The 25820-nt window shown below is 51.1% G+C and overlaps 1 long non-coding RNA gene across 2 annotated transcripts; it reads right to left on the bottom strand.

Moving 5' to 3' along the window:
- Positions 1–13624: 13624 nt before the first annotated feature.
- Positions 13625–16507, bottom strand: LOC120676581. 2 transcript variants are annotated; one of them, XR_005675899.1, is made up of 5 exons: positions 16418–16507; positions 15489–16051; positions 14834–14920; positions 14552–14620; positions 13625–14441 (listed from the first exon to the last, which is right to left on the bottom strand). It is a non-coding gene; the product is annotated as an uncharacterized LOC120676581 (long non-coding RNA). The 2 variants fall into 2 exon arrangements; XR_005675898.1 differs by having other exon boundaries at positions 15489–16501.
- Positions 16508–25820: the final 9313 nt, after the last annotated feature.

Below are 25820 nucleotides of genomic sequence, written 5' to 3'. Positions count from 1 at the left end.
GCCGCCTTCCCACAGTGTACTTCCTATAGTGTACGACCACTGTACCCCACGATTCAGGGAAGGACGGCGACTTCCATGCCCCACTCATGTGCGCCGCCCCTCCTTGTGACTATAAAAGGAGGAGGCTGGCTCCCCTTAGCGCTCTCTAAACTCTGGTCTGCCTAGTCTCTCTGGCTTCTCTCTTCAAGAGGACGTTCAGGGACTACTGAGCACTCATCTCAACCGACTCCACTCCTAGCTGAGACTTGGGAGCTTCTCTCCCTCTGTCGCCTTGCTTGTACCCCCAACTACAAGCACTCCGGGTGCAAGATAATACAGTGCCCTCGCACACCCCCTTTGCTGGACGTACGGCCCCGCGGCCGGAACCAGGATAAACCGTGTGTTACTATGTTGCCTTTTGCATCATCATCTGGGATGAGGAAACACGCAGCATTTACTAGTTGGGATCCGGGCCCCCCGGGTCGGGACACCGACAGTTGGCGCGCCAGGTAGGGGCTCGTTGCGTGACATTTTTCTCTCTTTTTCCCATTTGATTTCCAGGGATGGCGAGCAGATCCAACCTATACCCTATGGGTGTCTCGGATCCGCTCCCTGCTGGATTTGTGATCTGGTTCGGGAGTCTCGAGTTCAGAGCGACCGGCAATGGCTACCTCATGCGGCTACCTCACCGGCCCGGCACAACAGGAGCTCAGGTCAGCGCTCGCGACAAGCACGCGCGGAGCGGCGTCGCGTGGCACGTCACAACTCCCCTACGTGGGTCGAGGCTGGCATGTCGCAACTCAGCATCGAGGCGAACGGGGCCACCATTTCGTCATCACGTGCCTCGGCATCATCTGCGCCGGCACCATTACCTGCAGCGGCGCTAGTGCCTCCCAGGGGGGGCTCGACCTTGCCCTCGCCCTTCCCCTTCAGGATGCGCAACACTGCCGCTCGCACCTACACCTCTTCAATCAGCACTAACTTCACCGAGTATGAGGATCTGCCGGGTCATCATCTTCTATCGATCCGCAACCTCATCGCGTCGTCCCTCGACGAATCCTACCCCGAGACGGCGAGCTCGATCGCCGACGATGTCAACTTCTTCATGAACAACTTCACGGTCGAGGAGGCCGAGGACTACTTTGGGGTTCGCGACCCCGACGCTCTTCGCTCGTTCCAGCTGGCGATGGCTTACTGCCTCACCTGCTCCGAAGACTCCAGCGAGGGGGATTTCGATCCTTCCCGGGAATGCTTCATGGTGGACCTTGCGGACGAGTAGAACGACCACGCCCCAACCAATGACGGGGACGCCGGGACGGACGCGCGGGCAAAGCAACCGGTGGTCCCGCCTGCGGCCCCCTCCTCGTCAAGCTCGGCGGCGCGACAAGCTCAGCTGGCGCAGCTCAAAGAGCTTCAAGCCAAGCTCGACGATCAGCGTCAACAAACCCAGGAGCTGCGCGTCGCACTCGAGCAGCAGCTCACCGCGCGTGGTACACATGCCCAGGCGGCGGGACGTGTTGCCCGGGAGCGCATCCTGGCCGACGACAACGTCGACAAATCTCCAGAACTGCAAACAGCCGGCGGAAAACTCGTCGCTGCGGCCTATCTACTTCAAGCTATGCCCGAGCCATCGACGCCTTCAGGCCGCAACCTGCGCCGCGAGGCACAGGAGCTCATCGAGCAAGCTGCCGTGCAGCAGGCCGAGAGTTCTGCATCTCGTATGCGCTCGAGGGCCCCAGAGCCGCCTGGCGGGACTGCGCACCAGGATCGTGAGGTTTCTGTGCACACACCACCAGCACGGAAGGGCAAGGCAGCCGTAGCACCCGGCGCGAGAGCACCCTCGGTGCACGAGCGCATCGGAAGAGTTCCCGTAAGGGAGCGAATCCGTGACACTCGCGGGCACGCTGACGACGGCGACGCCCGCAATGTCATCGATGGCAGGAAGTACACCCCTCGACGGGGTGGCCGCTTCGACCCCGAGCACGACAGGGGTGAGTCCCCGGAGCCTCCGGGCACCCGGGTATTCAGCCGGGAGATTCGAACTGCATCCTTTCCTCCGCGCTTTCGACAACCTAACACCCTCGTCAAGTACTCGGGCGAGACTGACCCTGCAGTCTGGCTCAACGACTACCGCCTAGCGTGCCAGCTAGGTGGTGCGATGGAGGACGCGGTCATCATCCGCAACCTTCCTCTTCATCTTGCTGACGCCACATGAACGTGGCTCGAGCACCTGCTTGCGGATCAGATCCACAACTGGGCCGACTTAGTCCATATCTTCGTGGGCAATTTCCAGGGCACGTACGTGCGCCCTGGGAACTCTTGGGACCTCAAAGGGTGTCGTCAGAAGCCCCGCGAGTCCCTGCGTGACTACGTGCGACGCTTCTCCAAGCAGTGCACCGAGCTCCCAAGTGTCACCCATGTCGAGGTCATCAACGCTTTCCTCGAGGGTACGACGTGCAGGAACCTGGTGCACGAGCTTGCGAGATGCCGACCCGTCAGCACCAATGAGTTGTTCGACGCTGCCACCAACTACGCCGCCGGCGAGGAGGCTGTTGGTGCCATCTTCGACGACAAATCGAGCAAGCGCAAGGACGATGCGCCCGCGGAGGGCAGCAGCGTCAAGCCCAACGCCCCCGCCAAGAAACTAAAGCGGGGGAGGAAGGGAAAGAAGACGGTCCCACCGAACCAGCGTGAGTCGGGGCAGGCAGAGGACTGCGAGGAGGCCTTCGCTGCCGCACTAGACCGCAAAGGGCCTCAAGGCCCCCCTCGAGGTGGTGGTGTCCAATTCGACGACATGCTCAAGAAGCCGTGCCCTTACCACAAGGGCCCGGTCAACCATACCCTCGAGCAATGTGAAATGCTCAAGAAGTATTACAACCGCATCGCGCATCGCGATGAAAACAAGAAGAAGGACGCGGGCAACGACGAATATGACTTCTCGGCAGTGCAAGCGTGAGCGCCGCGAAGTCTTTTCCGTCACCAAAGCCACGCCATCCTACCTCGACTGGTCGAAGGATACCATCGCCTTTGGCCGCGAGGACCACCCCGACTACGTCCCGCATCCGGGACGCTATCCGCTCGTTGTCGACCCCATCATCGGTAACACCCGCTTCTCCAAGGTGCTCATGGACGGAGGCAGCAGCCTCAACATCATGTACGCCCCCACCTTGGAGCTCATGGGGATCGGACTGGACAAGCTTCGCCCCAGCAAGTCGCTATTCCATGGCGTCGCGCTGGGGAAGCGAGTCCAACCCCTCGGCCAGATCGATCTGCCTGTGTGCTTCGGCACAGCAGCCAACTTCCGCAAGGAGGTACTCACTTTCGAGGTGGTGGGATTTCGAGGGTCCTATCATGCCATCCTTGGTCGTCCTTGCTACGCCAAGTTTATGGCCATCCCCAACTACACCTACCTCAAGCTCAAAATGCCGGGTCCAAAGGGAGTCATAACCATCGGCTCTTCGTTCGAGCACGCCTACGAGTGCGACGTTGAGTGCGTTGAGTGTGCGGAAGCTCAAGCGGAGGACGAGGCCCTCGCAGCCACCCTCGACAAAATGGCGAGCGAGGCCTTGGACTCCACGCACCGACACACCGGGAGCTTCGAACCCGCTGAGAGTATCAAGAAGGTGCCCCTCGACCCGAGCCACTCCAACGATAAGGCGTTGCAGATCAGTGCCACCCTCGACGACAAATAGGAAGTGGTGCTCGTCGATTTCCTCCGCGCCAACGCAGATATCTTTGCGTGGAGCCCCTCGGACATGCCTGGCATACCGAGGGAGGTCGCCGAGCACTCTCTTGATGTCCGACCCAATTCCAAGCCGGTGAAGCAGCGCCTAAGACGCTTCGACGAGCTCAAGCGCCGGGCGATCGGCGAGGAGTTGCAGAAACTTCTGGCGGCCGGATTCATCAAAGAGGTATTCCATCCCGAGTGGCTAGCTAATCCAGTATTAGTAAAGAAAAAGAGTGGAAACTGGAGGATGTGTGTAGATTACACTAGTTTAAATAAGACATGTCCGAAGGTTCCCTTTCCTTTGCCACGAATCGATCAGATTGTAGACACTACTGCGGGATGCGAACTCCTATCCTTCCTTGATGCTTATTCCGGTTACCACCAAATCAAGATGAAAGAGTCTGACCAGCTCGCGACTTCTTTTATCACACCCTTCGGCATGTACTGCTACGTTACGATGCCCTTTGGCCTCAGAAACGCCGGAGCCACATACCAGAGGTGTATGCTCCACGTTTTCGGAGACCATCTCGGGCGCAGCGTAGAGGCATACGTCGATGACATCGTTGTCAAATCTAGGAAGGCGGACGACCTGGTTGCTGATCTCAGGATCGCATTCGATTGCCTACGAGCCAAAGGGGTAAAACTTAACCCCAAGAAGTGCGTGCTCGGGGTGCCTCGAGGCATGCTCTTAGGCTTCATTGTCTCCCAGCGGGGCATCGAACCCAACCCTGACAAAGTCTCGGCCATCACTCGGATGGGACCGATCCGAGACCTAAAGGGGGTACAGAGGGTCATGGGATGCCTAGCGTCCCTTAGCCGTTTTATCTCGCGTCTCGGCGAGAAAGGCTTACCCCTGTATCGACTCTTGAGGAAAACCGAGCGCTTCACGTGGACCCCCGAAGCTCAAGAAGCCCTCGAAAGGCTGAAGGCATCGCATTCTCACATTCTCACACCACCTACGGACGGCGAGCCCCTCTATCTGTACGTAGCTGCAACGACCCAAGTGGTCAGCGCGGTGATCGTGGTCGAAAGACAAGAGGAGGATCATGCTCTGCCCGTCCAACGACCGGTGTACTACATCAGCGAGGTGTTGTCTGAAACTAAGACACGCTATCCACATATTCAAAAGCTGCTCTACGCAGTGGTTTTGGCTCGGCGCAAGCTGCGCCACTACTTCGAGGCTCATCCCATCACCGTGGTCTCGACTTTCCCCTTGGGAGAGATAGCCCGTAACCGGGAAGCTGAGGGTAGAATTGCCAAATGGTCTGTGGAACTGATGGGAGAAACACTCACCTACGCCCCTCGCAAGGCGATCAAGTCCCAAATCTTGGCTGACTTCGTGGCTGAGTGGACGGACACTCAGCTACCCCCATCACCAATCCAGGGCGAATGCTGGACTATGTACTTCGACGGGTCGGTGATGAAAACCGGCGCCGGTGCCGGCCTTCTTTTCATCTCACCCCTCGGAGAACATATGCGATACGTGATACGCCTACACTTTCCCGCGTCGAATAACATGGCGGAGTATGAGGCCCTCCACAGTGGCCTCCGCGTCGCCATCGAGCTCGGCGTCAAACGTCTCGACGTACGCAGTGACTCTCAACTCGTCGTCGATCAAGTAATGAAGGAATCTAGCTGTCACGACCCGAAGATGGAGGCGTACTGCAATGCAGTGCGCCGCCTCAAAGACAAGTTCGACGGCCTAGAGCTCAATCATGTCCCGCGCAAGTACAACGAGGACGCCGATGAATTAGCCAAGATCGCGTCAGGGCGGACCACCGTCCCCCCGAATGTCTTTGCTCGAGACATCATGAAGCCCCCCGTCGAGTTTAAGGACCCGACGGAGTCAGGCCCCTCGTCCGCTGGGCCCTCCGGCGGGAACCCTCCGGCGGACGAGGTCGAGCCCATGAACATTGACTTCGGCACCACCTCCGCGGACGAGGCCGAAGCAATGGAAGTTGACGAGGCCCCCGCTTCGCGAGATTGGCGCGTCCAGTACCTTGACTGGATGATTCGAGGGGTTCTACCCTCGGACCGCGCTCAGGCGCGACGCCTCGCCAGGCGGGCCAAGTCCTTCGTTCTAATCGACAATGACCTACACAAGCGTGGCCCCTCGGGTGTCCTGCAACGATGCATCCCCATCCCCGAGGGCAAGGAGCTGATCCGCGACATCTATGCTGGCATCTGCGGCCATCACGCCGCGCCATGCACCCTCGTGGGTAACGCGTTTCGGCAAGGCTTTTACTGGCCCACCGCAGTCGCCGACGCCACCGACGTTGTGCGGACCTGCGAGGGTTGCCAGTTCTATGCTCGAAAAACACACCTCCCGGCCCATGCTCTGCAGACCATCCCCATCATGTGGCCGTTTGCCGTGTGGGGACTAGACCTCGTCGGTCCGCTGAAGAAGGCGCTCGGGGGCTTCACCCACTTGCTGGTGGCGGTCGACAAGTTTTCCAAGTGGATAGAGGCTCGACCCATCGGCAAGATCAAATCCGAGCAAGCAGTTCTGTTCTTCACTGACATTGTCTTTAGGTTCGGGGTCCCGAACACGATCATCACCAACAACGGCACCCAGTTCACAGGCAAGAAATTCTTGGCGTTCTGCGACAGCTTCCACATACGTGTGGACTGGTCGACTGTGGCACACCCACAGACGAACGGGCAAGTGGAGCGTGCCAATGGCATGATCCTCCAAGGACTAAAGCCAAGGATCTTCAACAAGCTAAACAAATTCGGCCGGAGGTGGCTCACAGAGCTACCCTAGGTCATCTGGAGCCTAAGGACGACCCCGAGCAGAGCTACGGGTTTTTCTCCGTTCTTCCTCGTCTACGGCGCCGAGGCTATACTCCCCACTGACTTGGAGTACGGATCGCCGAGGCTCAAGATATACCAAGAGCAACGAAACCAGCGAGCTCGCGAAGACTCGCTGGACCAAGTGGACGAGGCTCGAGACATGGCGCTCCTCCACTCTGCGCGTTACCAGCAGTCCTTGCGAAGGTACCAAGCGCAGACGGTCCGGCGCCGAGACCTCAACGAAGGGGACTTGGTGCTGAGGCTTCGACAGGACAATAGGGGCCGCAACAAGCTCTCACCTCCATGGGAAGGACTGTACATAATCGCCGAGGTGCTCAAACCCGGCACGTACAAGCTGGCAAACGAAAAAGGCGAAGTCCTCACCAACGCTTGGAATATACAACAGCTGCGTCGCTTCTATCCCTAGAATTTCAAGTTTTTTGTACATTTGCTTGTACTCGTATCTTTAATTTCCCGAAATAATAAAGTATGCTTTACTGGGTTATTTTTGGGAACCATCTGGGCCCTCGAAGGCTAGGATGCGCGCTGACACTGAGGTACACTCGGCTTTACCCTCGGCAAAGCCGAGCCTCCCTCGGGGGCTACTGTGGGGGGAACCCCCGAACGTCCCCAAAAAGTCACCAATGTTTTTCGAAATATTTCCATCTCGACCCTAAGCTTCTCGTATCCTTGGAAAAAACGGGCGCGAGGCGTAAGCAACTACGGTACGGGGCCGGCCAAGTCGTGGGGCCGCCTACGCCTCCGGGATACGGCACCCCCCTCACCACCCTATGCCTACGTTGCTTATGAACTCGAACCCCCTCGCAGACACTCGTCCAAGTCGTATACAAGAACACGGAAATAAAGTAAAGAAATACAGGCTCGAACACACAAGGCCTCGACGGGCCACACATTCAAATTACGAAACAAAATCTTTTATATTTATAGGATGCGATTACAAAACGCGACTATGATATAAACACTAATCTATTTACATGGGCTTCGAGGCCCAACTTTCCTACAGGCTACCATCCCCCCCTTGCGGGTCTTCAGGGGCGTCGAATTCGGCAATGGGAGGGATGTCTGCCTCGAGCTTCTCGGCGAGGACGGTGGCGAACTCCTCCGCGGCCGCGTCGGCTTCATCCATGATGGCCGACGCGGCGTCCGCGTCAGCATCATCGGGAACGACGTACCCCGACGACACCCTCTGGAGATCCATGAGGTAATGCGTCGAGGCCACGGCGAGAGCCCGCAGGACACCGAGGCGGAAGGTGCTCTTGGCGTGTTCGGCAATCCGACCGCCTAGCGCGCGCAGGCGGCTGATCACCGAACTGCCCGAGACGGCACCCTCCCCCTCGAGCTCATGACACACGCTCACGGCGGTCTGCTCCAGCTCAGCGAACTCCATCTGTGCCGCCGTGAGCGCGGTGTGGAATGCTTCTTTCACCGCGGTCTCGTCCGCCACCTTCTGCCTCAGCTCTGAGCAAAGGAAATCAACATCAGCTACGAAAAGAAACAAATCGACAAAAAATCGAAGGTACTCACCCGTCATGTTCTTCTGCGCTTCCTCCCTCTGGGTCCGGGCGGCCTCTTCGAGCGAGGACCCCACGGGCCCAATGCTCTTCTGCTGATCCCACTGAACCTAAGGGATGGAGCGCACGCCCACTCCGGTCTTCCCCTACCGCTCGCAAGCATTCTTCTAGCGCTAAAAGCCTAAAAAAGCCGGGCCACCCCATCTGGGGGCCGGTCACAAAAAAGCAAAGGAAACATTACAAGATTTAGGCGAGGCTGGAAGAAAGAGTTGGGAGGTTGAAGAGGAAAGGGAACCCCACGACCCCTATTTATAGCTGCGCCGGGCACAAAGCTTCACGCTTGGCGAAGAGCGGAGGCTTGTATCACCCGTGACGCCGTGGCACTCCACGAGCAAAAGAGGTCCTTGGTCACCGCGCCGAGACACGACCGAACGAAATAAAGCGGAGCCGAGCCCCTGGACGCTAAGCGGTGCAACGTCGGCTCTGGCCGGCCGCACTCGAACGGCGCGCTGCAAAGCGACCAGGAACACCAGGACCAAGGCCCTACGTGCGGGATAGCGCGATGAAAGCGCCAGCTGCCAAGCAGCGGGCGCCACCATCGCCTTGGCCCCCCTCAGCGCGCGGACACGTCTTGTCCTTTAAACAAACAAACAAAAAGGCACGTGCCTCGAAGTACTCTACCCGCAGGCGCACTATCCCGACTGGCGTGTTGTCACATCCGCCGGGCTGGTGCTCAGGCGCGTCTGGCGGGTGCGCGGCATTGACTGATCACGTCAAAAGGGAAAATCCCCGAATTACCCTTTGGCCGAACCCACTGAATCAACCAAAGCCTCGGGGGCTACTGTCGGGTACCACGATTAGGGACACCCTAATCGGGGTACTAAGATCGCTTTATAATGCAAACACATATTGGGACAACTAGGACCCACAAAGGCCCACGGCCTCCTTCCAATCTGGAAGAAAGGAAAGGACTCAATGAAGCCCAGCATGCGGCCCATTCACATCCCCCTCGAACCCGCGGAACGATCTCCGCCTCGCTCGAGGGTCCCTCTCGGGCCCGCCGGACAATCTCCGCCTCGCTCGAGGGTAGCGGATCTACCCTCGAGCAGGTAAGCTATCTCCGCCTCGCTCGAGGGTAGCGGATCTACCCTCGAGCAGGTAAGCTATCTCCGCCTCGCTCGAGGGTAGCGGATCTACCCTCGAGCAGGTAAGCCATCTCCGCCTCGCTCGAGGCCACCCCTCGGTACAAGGGACAAACAGCCCCGCCGCCCAACCACCCGCCGTACAAAGGCATTAAAGGCCAGCCACGACGCCCAGGACAGACGGCGTCAGGCCGCCACTCCCACAGTGGATGTGACCAGGGTCCTATCTGCTAACTTCGGTCACCGCTCCGCCATCCCGAAGGCTGTAGCGGCACTGTGGGACATGCGACGCGAGACAAGACGGGCCCGGCACTGCTCCCGTTCCTGTTCTACCGACACCGACCACCCGGACTCACCTCCCATTGGGGAAGGGGTCCGGTAACATCACGTGTCCTCCCGAGCGGAGCGCTCAGCACACGCGGACGGGGCCCCGGACCTCCCCTCTTGAGGAGCCCGGGACCTCCACGTGTCCCCCGGACCTTCTAGTGTGTACGCCCGCACTCCGACCAGGGGGTCCGGGGCCGTCCCGCGCCATTACTACCGCCGGGACACTGCCGGACGACCGGCGCCATCTTCGCGGGACCAAGGACGAAATCCAGGACGACAGCGACGTGCGCCGCCTTCCCATAGTGTACTTCCTACAGTGTCCGACCACTGTACCCCGCGATTCAGGGGAGGACGGCGACTTCCATGCCCCACTCATGTACGCCGCCCCTCCTTGTGACTATAAAAGGAGGAGGCGGGCTCCCCTTAGCGCTCTCTAGACTCTGGTCTGCCTAGTCTCTCCGGCTTCTCTCTTCAAGAGGACGTTCAGGGACTACTGAGCACTCATCTCAACCGACTCCACTCCTAGATGAGACTTGGGAGCTTCTCTCCCTCTCTCGCCTTGCTTGTACCCCCTACTACAAGCACTCCGGGTGCAAGATAATACAGTGCCCTCGCACACCCCCTTTGCTGGACGTACGGCCCCGCGGCCGGAACCAAGATAAACCGTGTGTTATTGTGTTGCCTCTTGCATCATCATCTGGGACGAGGAAACACACAGCATTTACTAGTTGGGATCCGGGCCCCCGGGTCGGGACACCGACGGTTTGCATGCGGGTCAACATGTATTTGGACGATTCATGTTACCTGTGAGTAGAGTGGTTGCTACAATCACTTTGAACATTGGGTCAGTCAAATGTTAGGTATGTACAATGATCCTCATAGCTGACTGTCTTGTAGGTTTGGTATCTGGTGGTAAATACTTACTAGCATGGAGCTCATACTCCTGGACTGAAAATATATCCGGCCATGAGCATTATAACATAACATCAGGAAGTTGATTGGGGGAACTTTTGCAACATCATAGGCACCAGACAGCAATCACGAGTTCAAGTGAGTTTAATTTAGTTATATTCTGTCTTCGTGGACCAAACATAATTCGAGGTAAATTGGCATAATGTTTGGAGAAATTTGGCTTTTTGTCAAACACGATTTATCAATGGCTAGTAATTGGTATATTTAACAACGATAAGTCAGTAGCTTTTATATCAAAATGATTTACGTACAAATTTCCCAGTCATGAGCTATTTTATATACATTGTTGTTCAAAGAACTGGCCAAAACACCTCGTCAGAGTTTATCCTTACTTGTTTGCTCATATTATATTTAGGATTTGAACAATGTGCAAGCTACTGAATTCATAATCAAACAAGGATGGTTGCTTGCATAATCAAAATTATTTTATTTCTTGTAGCCCAGCTGTGATGCGTTAGTTATTCTTATATTTTTGAATGAACCCTGAATTGACTCATATGGTGTACTCCTTCAGGTCAGCTCTGTGGGTATGTGTTGTTATGTTTGATGAAAACAGAGTTAGAAAAATAATTTATTTGCGATAATGAAATAGAGCCTACTCTCTTATCATTTTAACTGTTGTGTTGGCTATTGAATCGCAGTCTTCATATGGCTTCCAAAGTTCTAACTACACAATGCAAAATTCTCTTACTGCATATCATGGCTTCCTGCTTCTTACCCATATTACCCACTTCACTTGATACGTGCAGGGATGCAAACATGGCTTCCTTATTCTGCCCCGTCACGTGGCCGCTGCTGGAGTGTTGGAGATGCTTTACTAGACCATTTGGAGTGCTCGACTTGTTATTATTTACTAAAGTTTATATGTGTGGAAGTGGTACTTGTGAAATTTGATCTTGTGTGTTTTGCTTTAAAAATGATATGAACCTTTAATTTTAGTTGAGTATCTCTCTTCTGAATACGTGTGTTGTAAAGTCTGAACTTGTGCCATTTAGATTGAGAAGCCAACATTCCAAGAGAAAGAGATAATTCTCCTGTGAGATAATGATCAGTGAAGAGGGAGCTGCAACATCAATCATGGACAAAGGAGCTCTGGCGCATGGAAATGGTGGCAGAGATGGCAAATTTCATCAAGCTTTGGGATAGGGCCCAGGAATTGATGAACCTGATTGTCGCATGGATGCTTTGCTGGTTGTGGAATAAATCAAGGCTCGATGACATACTGCATATGTTTGAGCTTGAGTCACTATTTATTTATGTAATATCAATCTTGTAAGAAAGTGAGTTCCTGGAATCCTTTGAAAAAAAAGGTAATGATGCATTGGCACTCAGATTGAGAAAATAGAAAGTGGGATAATGCTCATGTGAAGTCTTTATTTGTTTGTACAATTTTTCATATGATCCAAGACATCTTATAGAGAAATCAACATAGAAACTGGTAGCACTCACAGAAACTGGTAGCACTCAAAGAAATTGCTAGCAAAATGAATATCATTATACATCACTCATTGGAGAGCATTGTTGGTGAAGGACACCCTTCGGAATAAAGGAGTATGACAATAGTTCGGTTAGTCAAGGGCGAAGCCTCGAGAAGACGGTCACAACCAGAATAACGGCACGAAAATCAAAGCAAAGGCGTAATTGCCCTATATTCAATGTCCCATCACCAGTAGTTACGGGGGGTATTTATAGCGAGCGGCTCAACTAACCGCGGGCATAAATTCCCGTACTGCCCTCCAACTGCTACAATTACAGAATATTCCATGGGTTCCCAGGTAATATCGCATTTACAGACAACTAATGGATTACAGCTGGGCCGACAGGTGGGCCTCCGCATAACTCTGGGACCTTCGTCACCGAACGTCTTCAACCAGGACTTCGGGCTTGGTCTTCGCCATTCAAGTCCTTCATTCCTCCTTCGCTCGGTCACCCTTCGCTCTTGGGCCTTCGCTGTCTCCCCTTCGCCTTCATGCCGGACAGGGGTCGATCCTTAATCCCAGATTTGGAGTCTTCGGTCTGGGACCTTCGTCGAGGAAGCTTCGCTCGGCCAGCGCGCACGATCGTCTCGTCCTCTGTCTTCGGGTCCTAGTGCCTTCGCACAGTTACCGAAGGTGGCTCCCCCAACAAGCATCATCCAGCTCAGTTGTGCACTCCTCATTGCACAGCTCCATCTTGGTCTTCTCTGCATGCATAATGTTGGACTCTCTAGATCAACCCTCAGTAATAGCTTAACTGAAGCAATAGCTGATTCAAGTTCATACTGGTGGTGCTAACAACTAATATGCATCATGGAGCACCACTGTTTTTGTACCAAACCAAATTGTTTCGCCACAGTAATATGCATAGGGAGCAGGCAAACAGAGTCAGACAAATAACATGCATCATTGAAATTCATAAATACACCCACTGTTTGTGGGTACCAAACAAAATTATTTGACCACATCAAATGTTAAGCTTGTGTCATTATAATGTCCGAAAATTTGTCTGCGACATATAGTGTAAGTGAACCATGGAAATATAGGTCATGCGAATCTAAAAATCATAGAATTGCTAGCTTTTTATCTGGTCCATGTAGCTTATCATAAATGGCAATGATTCACCCTCTGGTCAGGTTTTTTCTGAACTGAACTGCCCAGCATTTTAAGTTAGACCCTGATCTGCACATTCTGTAACCAAACAGAGTCATTGAATTGGCTCTAGTCACCTAATTGGTGCTTTTGTAGAACTAATTCTTGTTTGCTTTTCATTTTATTCAGGATATGGTGCGTTGTTCAATGACTCAATTGAGGACCATAAGAGAGTAGAGTACTTGAGTGGCTACATTGGCAGCACCGTCACTGCACTAAGGTATACGCGTTCTGCTCTTTGTAAAAGGAATATGGTCTTCTTTTCTACAAACACTTAGCTTTGACAGAGTGTTCCTTGTATTTCCCTTTTTACAGTTCACATGAACTTTTTTTCTTCAGTTTCTTATAGTTAGGCTCAAAATTCAGTTGTCAGTTATCATAGACATAGATACACACATTAGCTGTAGGCTGTACGCTTCAGTTGTCATGACTGATAGATACTTACATATAAATAATACGGAAAGCAATTATTATTGTGACGGCTTCTTATTTCTTACTATTGAAATTCTTATACTAATAACAGAATTCACCATCAAATAGGACCATTCTTTATAGATATGCTGGTCAAAATTGCAAATAAATCTGATAGCTTGATACAAATTAAGACTGCTGAAAAACAGCCGTTTTTTTTTCTTGAGATGACAATCGGGAGACATGGATGCATAAAATGGGTCGCCCGTTCTCTGCTCTCTGCATTCCAACACTCGGACATCAGATATATGCTTCTGCATTAAACGTCACTACGGAACTTGAAATTGGCCTGATCCAGCAGCGAACAGAGACACTGGTAGGAATTTGCTCCAAAAACTTCTTCCTCCACTAGAAACAAGCAACCTGTGAACGTAAACATGGAAAGTTAGAAACTGAAACTCTTGAGGGTGAAGCTACAAAGGGAAGAAGATCAGTTTATCCCTGATTGAACTCCGCAGATCTTGATGTGGGCAGGAACTAGAATGATTACATGATGATGACGGAGATGAGTGCCCACTGGCTTAGCTCCTCTGTGTCACTTCCTCTTTGCTAGTGTAGAGGTGCCCATGTCGATTGAGTATTTCCAAGTAAAAATGGTAGTAAACACATATCATTTTGTTTGTATAATGTTTGTCCATCTAAATGGCACAATTTCAGACTTTACAGCTCATGGCTTTAGAAGAGAGATACTCAACTAAAATCAAAGGTTTATATCATTTTTTCAAGCAAAACACGCTTGATCAAATTTCACAAGTAACAACATATAAACTTCAGGATGTAATAGCAAAGCCAGAAGTCCCAACAGTCCAGTAAAGCAATTCAAACACTCCAGCAGGGGCCATGTTTGCAGGTGCAGATCTGTTTAAATTCCCTGCATGTATCGAGTGAAGTAGATAATATGAGTAAGAAGCAGGAAGCCATGATATGCAGTAAGAGAATATTTGCATTGTGCAGTCACAACTTTGGACGCCATATGAGTACCTAATAAAAAGAAATTGGACCACCGATTCAGTCCAAACAGACATCTAATACCTTGGGGTTTTATGGAGCCTACAAATAAAAAAGAATCGGTAGCACTACAACACAAAAATAGACTGCATAATTACTACAAAGATATTCAAATTTGCTTACTGTCCACGAGCATCTGCTCCTATTATGACCTCCTTTGCCACATGTACCACACTTAGTTGGATATATAAAATTTTAGTTAACATATGAACAGCAAATACTAAAAGTCAATATTTGTTTCGGTCATATTTATACCTCTGATGATGGATTTCGATCTGACAACATGTATCTTCAATGGGCTCAAGATAAAAGTCCAATTCCTCCTCATCTCCAACTTTACTCCTGTACAATAGCAGGCATCTAATCTTAATAAGCTTGTAAAAGCATTTCTCATTCAGAAAAAAAAAAACATTTCCCATGTAGCAAGAATTAAACCTAAATTATGTACAGCAAGGACATGCTCCTGAATATACAAGAGAAATAGAAAGAGGGACAGCTTTGCAAAAATGAAATAGGGGTACTTCCAATTGGACTAAGAAATACTTGCAACACCCAATATTTTTTCACTTTATGCAGGTAGGTATGACTTTTCAGTATTACACAATTATGTACTTGGTGATGGCACTTGCAATTGGACTGAGAAATAATGCAACACCCAATAAATATACTAACAGGAGTTATTCAAGCCCAATTCCATCTTATTCTTTTCTTATTTGGTCGTAGTTACTATGTCTATGTTTTGTTACCAGTTGAGCCAATTTGTAAACCTCTGATAAAATAAGCAGGTCTACAAATTAAAATACCTTATTATCTTGATTTTAAATGACAGCTCATAGCAACGAGCATCATAATATAACAAAGATTAACTTGGTTTACTGAAAAACAATGTAAGATTCGTATCAACCCAAACCTGGCGTTGTCGCCTGCCGGCTTCACAACAGCGACACGCCGACTACTGGAGTACCTTGTTTACTATGTAATATACACCACCTTGCTCTTGTTCTCTCTTTGTACACATCTGCAGTTCTGCCTGCCTGTAAGTGCGCCATGCACAACCCCTTTCATCACCGGATCATCCCGGCATCAATGAAAGCTCATTCAGGTGGGGACTCATCGTCCCCCCGGTGTTACCATCAAAAAAAAAAACCCTGCAATGCCATTGAGGATTGAGGATGAGGGATGATGACAGGGGATATGAACCCGGATTGCGCCGCTGCCATGGTAAGCCGTCGCCTGGAAGTGATGTGACCTTGGACGAAAATGGAATGGCGATGACGCGTGTGCTACTGCAGAGTTCGCGGACGGGGGTGCGGGCATGTGGCGGTCAGCGTGTCGAAGTCCTCCTCCTCGCCGTCGAGGCCGCAGTGGATGCTAGCGTTGCAGGTGCCGACGAAGTGTACGAATTTCGTAGCTCCCGCGTGCGCCGGCCCTGGACGCGGTTGACGGAGCCGATTAACAGGAGTAACTTGCACCCTGTGGACATAAACCAATCCACAAAAATACACTTTGAATCAGAGCATAATGGGATGAGAACAAGGGAATGGATAAATGCCCAAATTGCGCATCTGCCGTGGAACACTGTCGCCAAGTCGTGCACCCTCTCTCTGTTCAGCCTACTGGAAGTGAGCCTCCGCTGCCAATGCCAATGATTCGGGGGTGCCGCAGTGGCCTCGGTCACCAGAGCACGGGTGGAGGACCTATCAGCCAGGACCTGAAATCCCGATGTCGGGAGAGGGAGCAGCCGCCACCAACGGCCGTCCGACCTCACACGGCGCGGGAAAAATTGGGAACAAACAACAGGGGCAGCGGATGGAGTGGGATCGGAAGGAGCCTGCGTACATGGATCGGAGCAGCAGGAGGCGCGAGGTAGGCGCCGCCGACCGCCGACCTCACTCGGCGACAGAAAAATGGTGAACAGAGGTAGCGGACGGACTGGGGTGGGGAGGAGGAGTCGGCGGTTTTTTTATTTTTATATTTTTCAATTTCGTTTTTTACAAAAAAAAATATATTTTTGTTTTCTAAATTTACAGAAATATACCCCGCTGCTAGGTGGCCGGCAGGGGCTTTTCTGCAAAAACTTTCACAGAAAATTTGCACCCGGGTCCCTGGAGGACCGGTCGCCCGGAAGTGGGGCGGCGGTCCTGGCCGCCCGCCAGCAGAGTGACCGGCTCCCCCACCCTTATATAAGAGTTGACTGGTCCCCCACCCCTCATTTGCATCACTAAGGCCCTGTTTAGTTCGTTTTACATGTAAACGTAAATTTTTTTTGTGTGAGAATCTTGCCAATTTGAAGTACTAAATGAAGTCTATTTACAAAACTTTTTGCACAGATGGGTTGTAAATCGCGAGACGAATCTAATGATGCTAATTAATCCATGATTAATCAATAATTAGCGGATGGTTACTGTAGCATCACTGTTGCAAATCATGAATTTAGTAGGCTCATTAGATTCGTCTCGCGATTTACAGCCCAACCATGTAAAAAGTTTTGTAAATAGACTTCATTTAGTACTTCAAATTAGCAAGATTCCTTTGCAAAATTTTGCGTTTACAGCTTTTTTGCGTTTACGGGGTGTGAACTAAACAGGGCCTAAAATTCCAGAAACCAAGAAAAGAAAGGGAGAGCGGCGAAGCCCTGCCGGATTTTCGAGCCGGCGACTTTAGGTAACCAAAATTCTTCTACGCTTTACAAATAGATTATGTTGTAATTATTTTTGTTGACACAGTAGATTAGCAAACAGTTTAATATCATTATTGTGTGGCCAGATATGTCGAGCAAACTTCGTTTTTAAGTTCATTATGGTGACTACTATATTTGTCATGATGCGGATGGAGTAAATCTATTAGCTTTTAAATGCAGAGAGTGCGGAATAAATAAACCCTTATAGAGGAGTTTTGGTTCCATACGCAAATGCATTCACGAGATATTCAATGTGAATTCAAAGACCCATTTTAACAAATACCGAAGAATTGCGGACTTACATGCAAGCAGCTCTTGACCGCGGGTGGCCTCTTACAATGCTAATTCAGATTCACCAGAAGGCAGCTCATTTTCGTGAAGGGTCAACAAGTACATCATCTCATATGAACCAAGCTGTGGAACAAGAAAATGAAGATCAAAACATGCATGTCATAGAATCTAAGCCACAAGGTATAACTGATCAGATAGGAGAAAAAGAATATCAGAACGTGCATGTCATTCAACCTGAGCCGCAAGATTTAGCAGATGAGGAGGAGCGGATACCTGGAATAGTGAAAGCTGTAGAGAATAAAGACCAGGAGGCTCGAATGATGGAAGAATGTGGGGACTCATCAGACGATGAGGACTACCCGTTGCTAGGTTAATGACGAGACAAGGGTTTTAAAAATCCAGTGATACAGAATATTAGGGGTAATGAGTACGAATATAGAGAGAATGAGGTTGTGCAGGGGACAAAGTATCATAGCATTGAAGCTGTGAAGGATGCTGTGAAGCTTTGGGCTATATCGTTGAGGAAGGAATTCAGAGTTGTGAAGTCTAACAGCAAAGAATATGAGGTGAAGTGTATTAATGATAATTGTACATGGCGAGTACATGCCTATAAGGGCAAGTACAAGACACACTGGGAGTGTTCAATTGTTACACCACATACATGCAGATTAACTGCTGTTGCGCAAAACCACCGTAACATCACATCCACTTTCGTGGCCAAGAAGATGTATGGGGTGATTCTCGACAAAATTGATTATGAGCCAAAATTGATAATTAGGGACATAGACGACCGTTTTCAATACAAAATCAGTTGTGCAAAGGTTTGGCTGGCAAAACAAAAAGTGTTTGAGATGAGGTTCGGCACATATGAGGCATCATATAATAACCTGCCTCACATGCTGTCAGCAATTGTGCAGAGAAATCCTGGAAGCGCGACTGATAACTACATTGTACCGAATTTGTATGGGGGACCTGGATTTCTGATTCGTGCTTTCTTCTGCCTTAGTGCATGTGTGAGGGCATTTATGTATTATTTTCATGTTCTGTGTATCAACGGCACATTCTTGACAGGTAGATATAATGGGACAATACTGATAGTGATTGGAGTTGATTGCAACAAACAGGTGGTTCCCATCGCATTTGCTTTTGTTGAGAATGAAAACACAGAGAGCTGGTACTGGTTCCTTGAACGTGTGAAGATTCACGTTGTTGCTGCAATGCCTGATGTTTGCCTCATCAGTGACAGGCATACAGGTCTTCTAGCAGCAATAAGGCAACTACATGAAGGAAGTCGAGGACAACCTCCTCTATGGCCAGATGTTGTGAGTAGGTGGTGCATAAGGCATATGGGTCCAAACTTTTATGAGCGCTTCAAGAATAAGGAACTTATGAATTTGTTCAAGAGGTTGTGCACTCAGAATCAGCAGCGGAAGTTCGATGCTTTGTGGCAGGTGCTAGATAACATGTGCGCCGAGTTGCTAAAGGAACATGCCTCAACCTCCAGCCGTAGACGTTCAGGTGGCAGACCTTTCACACAGTGGATCAAGGATGCACCTAAGGAGAAGTTGTCAATTCTATACGACACTGGTGGGCGTCGATATGGGATCGAGACAACCAACCACGCAGAGTGTTACAACATGGTAATACGTCATGTTCGTGGATTTCCTCTTGTTGACATAGTTGAGTTCATCATGTACGGGTGCCAGGCAGCTGCTGTCTTACTTAATGATCTACGAGTGATTTTTTTAATATGGTCACTAAATACATGAAAGAAAAAATTGAAAAGACTCAATATCACTGAGTGGTCTCCATGGGCACAAAGGATCAAAGGTTTGAGGTTTTATGCAAGGACAGGACATGTCAGGGTGTCCGCAGACAAAGGGTGGTTCAGGATTGCTTGATAACACCGGAAGGCAAGGTGTTTTGCAGATGCAAGAAGCCACAACTTCTTCACTTACCATGCTCCCATGTCATTGCGGTATGTTCAGAATCTGGGTTGGAACCTGGGGTTTTTGTTTCTGAAAATTACAGAAAAGAAACCGTTGTGCACACTTGGGCCATGAGATATATGGCATATGCAGTCTGGGATCATTCACTACACCAAATATCCCTCCAATGTACATTCTCAATCCAGATGCTAGGAGAGGGGTAGGTCGACGGCAGACACTTCGTATCCGTAACGGAATGGATGAGTCTGAGGCAGGAAAGAAGAAAAAACGATGCAACCTGTGTGGAGCAGACGGTCACACTTACAAGAAGTGCCCTAAAATACATGAAGATAATGCTGGTGCCGAGGTTGAACTTTCTGGGAATCCCACCGATGGATTGCCTCCGAATTTTGGAGCCCGTCGCGTGTAGATTTCGTTATGTATGGATACGTATTTGAACCAGATGTATGTATATGTATTCCAACCTATATGTGACAATTACATTCCGTTATGTATGGATATGTATTTGAACCAGATCGTAGCATGTAACAATACAAAGGTATTTGTGTAGTAAGATTTCTTGGTTGCAGTTCTACATGTGTAGGTTGCTTGAATTAGATTGCTCACTGAATGTAGTGTACTGAAAATAGAAAGATAAAGTAGGTTACGAACCATAAATTCCCGGCTTGCAATACAATTTTGTAAACAATGCTACGGTTACAAATCAGAAGCCTAAGGCGTTCGTACTACTACGGTAAATAACGCTGAGACCTTTGTTGTAAACTAGGTACTTTAACAATGAAAAACAGTGACATGTGCAACACGGTAATCTCGTGTTGTGACTAAACCTGACATGCCTTAGGAAATATAAAATGCCGGGATTACATAATGGTGCTTTACTGAGTGCACCTGGGATATTTTCCCTTCCTAATAGCTTCAGGCCCTGCTTCGTTAGCACGACGGGCCCTCTCTCGCTTCCTCTCCCTGTCAGCTTCACGTTCCTCTGGCTTCTGACGTTCTACTTCTGCAATCCTCTTCTGAATCTGCAATCCTCTTCTGAATCTCTTCCTGATCTTTCTTGTGCTTCTCCTCCATCTGTTCTTCATGCAGCATTCGTTGCCACCTTTGTGCAGCCCACTTTGCTTGACGCTCAACATGCTCCTTATCCTGCTGAGATTGCTTGGTGTCTAACCACTGCACGAAATCACATAGAGGCGGTGGAGTCTTTCCCCCAAATCATGTTAGAAGTTATTACCAGATCCGAAAGTGGCAAACTCTGATAGTGTTTTGTAGTACCTTTGCTCGATCTTTGCCGTAATGCTTGGGCGGATCATACTCGTAATTCTCGATCACGAAGAACCTCATGCCAAAGTCGTCCCCCAAAACTCTGGATTTCATTAGCTTGCACAAGGATCCGCAAAAGCACATAGACATCTGGACTCCTTGGGGGACTGTTTCCCTCACCTTACTCCGTGGAATGTAGGTGGATCCTGAGGAAGCCATGGTGTTGAGCTCTGGCAATCACAAGTGCGCAATCAGATTGCTAATGTACTGTATCACAAACTGATTGCTAATCTACTATGTCAACAAAAATAATTACAACATAATCTATTTGTAAAGCGTAGAAGAATTTTGGTTAACTGCAGTCGCCGGCTCGAAAATCCGGCAGGGCTTCGCCGCTCTCCCTCTTTTTTCTTGGTTTCTGGAATTTTAGTGATGCAAATGAGGTGTGGGGGGACTAGCCAACCTTTACATAAGGGTGGGGGAGCCGGTCACCCTGCTGGCGGGCGGCCAGGACCCGCCGCCCCGCTACCGAGCAACCGGTCCTCCAGGGACCCGGGCGCAAATTTTCTGCGAAAGTTTTTGCAGAAAAGCCCCTGCCGCCCGGCAGCGGGACGGCCAAGTGCCGGCCGCCCGGCAGCGGGGCGGCCGGGGTATATTCCTATAAATTTCGGAAACAAAAATATATTTTTGTATAAAAGGAAATTGAAAAATATAAAAAATAAAAAAACGCTGAGGAGTCGTACCTAGATCTTGGGCTTGGATCGGGCCTCAATTGGGCACTGGTAGGGCCGGGCCCAAACAAAACCCACTCAAAAAATTAAATTAAATATTATATGCTTTAAGATTCGTGCAAACTCCATGAAAGGGATCATGGGAGCAAAATCTTTTTTAAAACTTCTCTCTCTTGTTTAGAATTTAGATAGCTGGGAAGCTTGCTTTGGGTTGGGCGTGAATCGTGAGAGAAGTGCAGATGATGCCTCTCTAAGGCTGTCTGCACCCGTCATACTCTAAATCCATCCTCTAAAAAGTATATTCTGTCCTAGTCATCAATATTCTCTACTCTACATTCAGTTTCTCCGCACTCGTTCATACTCTACGGACATTCTCTATACTAATTACCCATGATAGGGCCCACGCGTCAGCCTCCTTTGTCTTTTTTTATTCCCAGCGCCCTCCCTCTCTTCCCTGTCTCTCTCTCCCCCCAGACCTCGTCTGCTCCGCCCGCCTCCCTTCTCCTCCGCCCTACGGCGTCCTCCTCCCTCGCCGGTTCCACACGGCCGGTGGCGGGCCATGGCACGGAGGAGCACGCGTGCCCCTACTCCCTTCGCAGCGAGCGGCCGGTGCGCGCCCTTCTTCCGCCGCGCACGGCGCACGGCGAGACGGGGTGGCGCGGCCGCGGGCCGGCGCGCACCTCTGCCCTGGCCGGCGCGCCCCTCCTACGCGTCGCAAGCGGCAATGGCGGGCGGCCGAGGAGCTCCGGCCGCGAGGGCCTCCTCCGCGCCCCACCATCTCCGTCGCCCTTTCCCCAGCTTCCCTGCCCCCTCCCTGCTCCCATCCTCGAGCTCCGCCGCGCCGCCGTGGTGGGGCGCGCGGCCGTGGGCGCGCGCGGCAGCCGCGGCTCCGGGCGGCGCCGTCCTCCTCCCTCCCTCCTCATCCGGCGGGCCATCTCTCTGCCCCTCGGTGGTGCGAGGACCGGCTCTCTGCGCCCTTCCTCCCGGTGGCAGCGGACCGGAGCACCCTTCCTCCCGGCCGCCTTCCTCCCCCGGCGCTCCCCTGTCCGCGGAGCAGGCCGGCGACGGCGCGCGCGGGGCCGCGGCAGAGCGGGTCGGTGCTGGTGCGTGTGCGGGGCCATGGCGGAGCAGGCCGGTGCTCCCTCCGCCGCCATCCCCTGTTCGCGGTGGCGGCAGCCGGCACTGACGTCAGTGAGCGGAGGCCCACGAGGTGGCCATGGCGTGCGCGCGTAAGGGAGGCATGGCGACGGCGACGCCGAGGACGCCACCACGCAGGGGCGCGCGCTGGATGCCCCTCCCTCGGCAGCCATGGCGGCGTGCTCGGTCGACGGAACCGGTGGGTGTCGAGCTCGGCTCGGCTCCGGTGCGCCCCGCACCTCCATCCTCCCCCCTCCCTCCCCCTCCCGCGGCGGCGGAGCTCAAGCTCGCGCGCGTGCCGGCCGCGGTGGCGGAGGTCCGGCCGCCTCACTCCCTCACTCCCTCCTTCCTCCTCGGCGACGGGCTTGCCGGCCGCCGCCGCCTCCTCCTCGCTAGCTCTCACCTGCCCCGGGCGAGCGGCACTGCTCGCCCTGGCCTCGAGCGGCAGTGGCGGGCCGGCGTGAAGTGGAGCTGTTGGGAGCGGCGGCGGGAGAAGGCCGACGTGGCGTTTACCGTCCGTCCGCTCCGTCCCCTGGGAATAGCGCTCGGAGATTCATCCGCAACGATGGTGGACGGCTTACCGTCCCCCGCTGCGGCGGTTTTTCCCCTAAAGCGGTACTGCATGCTCCCGTAGCGCACGGGATGGAGTATCCAGTGCGGAGAGCCTAAGTCTCTATGTGTTCTTGTGATTAGTGTTATCAGGGGCGGATACAGGAGGGGGGGCTAGGGGGGCTCAAGCCCCCCCTAAGCTCCCCTAATTACACGCAAAACACTGTAGCAAGACCTCCAAATCACCATTAAATCTTCACACAAATCAACATCTCTATTGTTTCAGCCCCCCTTGCCTCCAATCCTGCATCCGTCACTGAGTGTTATCATTGGTAAATTTATTTTTATTGATTATTTATAAATTCATTGGTAAACATTGATAAAGACTCCTACCGGAATTGATGCTGCAAACTAGAACCATTGCTCAATATCTCTGTAACCGGAAAAACGTTTGGTTGTACGTGAGTCACGCGCGAAGGGTCGTGCATCTAGCACTGTTCTAATGGGAAAATGAACTATGGTACGGAATTTCTCATTTAACTAGATGATTCCCCGCGTTGATGCGGGACTTGAAATATAGAAGGTAGATTATTTTAGCTAAATAAAAAATTAACGACAAAATAGCACTCGTAAAGTATGAGACAATTTTTCTTTTTAATTTTATTCTTTTTTTTCTTTTTCTCTCTCATTTTATTTTTTTCTGTTTATTTTCTCTACTTTTCCTTTTCTCCTTTCTTTTCTTGTTCTTTTTCTTTTTCTCCCTTTAATTCTTATCCTTGTATTCTTATTATTATATTATTCTTTACCCACCCCTTTTCCTTTCCATGAGAAACCATAAAAAAAGAGATTGAAAACCAAACACCTTGAAGATGAGCGTAAACACCACCAAATACCTTTCATCTCCTTTTTCCTAGAAGCTGCTCTGGTTGGGGAGCGGTCGGCGGGCATGGAGGTTGCAGCCCTGCAGCACGGCAGCGGCGTTACCGAAGAGGGCATGCTGGAGGTGGACTGGAGTTATTTAAACTCTATTGCTGGGACAATCTTTGGGTTTCTTCGTATTGCAGTCACGGCCTTTGGTTTTCTTCAGCTCTTTTCAAGTGTGTTTGTTGTGGTGGAATTATTTGCGATAGAATTAATGGCTTACAAAAGTGACTTGCGATTGTGCACAGAAAATCGGTAGAAGGCATAAATAGAAGGTTCTAGACTTCTAGTGGATGATGATGTGGATAGGTTGCATGTTAAGAGAAATAGAATTAATGACTCTTAGTGGGGACTAACTTTATAGGTATTATAGATTAGTGATATTCCATCAATTTTCACCTTCAAAACTCTTGATTACTTAGTTGCCAACCATAAATCTGTATTCCCTTACCCTCCATTTTGTCACCACTTTGTCAAGATTAATCCTGACATCTACAACGACAATGCCTTTGCTGTCAGTTTCGTCCAATCATCCGTATTTTAGAGCATACTAGTTAGGGTCTCTATGGCAGAGCTTTACCTCCGGCTCCTCTAGTGAACCGACTTCTCTAGTAGAGATGGAATCATTTTGCAAAATGTTTGACAAAAAAGCTCCTTGTGACTATTTCAAATGCACAGAAAAAATAAATTATTCATAATACCCTTGCTTTTCTTTTTTTCTTTTCTTCTTATATCCTTTCTTCCACCCTCTCCACGCAACCTCTTCCCACTCCGCTCAGCCATGGCACCACCGGCACCCCCCGCCCCTCCTCCCGCTCCGCCGTGGCCCTACTGGCACCTCCGCTCCTGCCGTCCGCCCTTCTCCTCTTACTCCTGCCGCCGCCGGCCTCCCACCCCACCCCTGCCGTGCCTTGGATGTGGAGCAGCAACTAGACGTCACGGAGCAGCAACGACCTTCGTTCGCGCCACTCTTGGGGGCAAAGTTGGTAGACGACCTGGGGGAGCTCCATGGAGCCGGGTGGAGCCACGTTTGGAAGCCAGAAGAGGCTGTAGATGCGGCTCGAGTTGCTCCAAAATGGACTGTTTGGCAGGGCTCTAGCTGGAGCCGATTTTAGAGCCCTGACAAACATGCCCTTAATAATAGAGACAAGTGCTTAGCTATAAGCCAAAATACAATAGCTAAGTTATACAACAATAGTGTTTTTATCTACAAAATATTATTTAGTTCATACCTTACATTCTTTTTACTATTCACCGTTACATCTTCTCCTACTTAGGCTTTCTCCATCGGTCTAGCTTAGAGCTAGTGGGGGCTGAGCTGGCATCCAATGTGGAGCATAAAGAACGCAAAAAGAGCAAGTACTAGCACCCCTGCATCACTTATCTCAAACGTTGCCCGGTGCAACTCTCTCACTCTCTCAGCGCATCAGGATCGAAGCTTTGAAATCATTAACTCCACTGCACTGGACTCGTTCTCTCTCTACCACGTAAGCTGATGACGTCACGGTGCGGCACTGGACTGTCGTGCCGTGCCATGTAGTGCCGTCGTGCCGAGGTTGCGGCCCGGGAACGGCACTACAGGGGCTTCGCCGTGCCGTGCCGTGTCATGCAGTGTCGCAGTGACGCATCGTGCCCGTCGTGCCAGCTCGACGCCGGCCGCGCTTGAGAAACGAGGAGAGCTCGAGGTCGAGGAAGCCGGCAAGCCGCTGGCCGCGCGAACG

The sequence above is a fragment of the Panicum virgatum genome, chromosome 5N (genome assembly GCF_016808335.1).
Source record: "Panicum virgatum strain AP13 chromosome 5N, P.virgatum_v5, whole genome shotgun sequence".
NCBI classification, from domain to species: domain Eukaryota; kingdom Viridiplantae; phylum Streptophyta; class Magnoliopsida; order Poales; family Poaceae; genus Panicum; species Panicum virgatum.
This window is presented reverse-complemented; position numbering and strand designations above follow the sequence as displayed.